Source organism: Bison bison, unplaced genomic scaffold (assembly GCF_000754665.1).
Source record: "Bison bison bison isolate TAMUID 2011002044 unplaced genomic scaffold, Bison_UMD1.0 scf7180017864505, whole genome shotgun sequence".
Taxonomy (NCBI): Eukaryota; Metazoa; Chordata; class Mammalia; order Artiodactyla; family Bovidae; genus Bison; species Bison bison.
Window position 1 is genome coordinate 1,355,504 of NW_011495062.1, and position 714 is coordinate 1,356,217.

The 714-nt window shown below is 44.4% G+C and overlaps 1 protein-coding gene across 3 annotated transcripts in view; it reads left to right on the top strand.

The window, feature by feature from the left end:
* Window positions 1-714, top strand: part of GRIA1 (glutamate receptor, ionotropic, AMPA 1) — a 349,138-nt gene that overhangs the window by 293,879 nt on the left and 54,545 nt on the right. The gene's annotated exons all lie outside the window — the stretch shown is intronic.

Consider the following 714-nt stretch of genomic DNA (forward strand, 5'->3'; position numbering starts at 1 on the left):
CATCATTATATTATCACCACCACCACCACCATCATCATCATTGTACCATCACCATCACCCCTCCATCACTACCACCACCACCATGACCACCATCATCATTATATTATCACCATCACCACCACCACCACCATCATCATTATATTATCACCACCACCACCACCATGTCATCATCATCATTGTATTCATCACCATCACCACCTCCATCACTACCACCACCACCATGACCACCATCATCATTATATTATCACCATCACCACCACCACCACCATCATCATTATATTATCACCACCACCACCACCATGTCATCATCATCATTGTATTCATCACCATCACCACCTCCATCACTACCACCACCACCATGACCACCATCATCATTATATTATCACCATCACCACCACCACCACCATCATCATTATATTATCACCACCACCACCACCATGTCATCATCATCATTGTATTCATCACCATCACCACCTCCATCACTACCACCACCACCATGACCACCATCATCATTATATTATCACCATCACCACCACCACCACCATCATCATTATATTATCACCACCACCACCACCATGTCATCATCATCATTGTATTCATCACCATCACCACCTCCATCACTACCACCACCACCATGACCACCATCATCATTATATTATCACCATCACCACCACCACCACCATCATCATTATATTATCACCACCACCACCACCA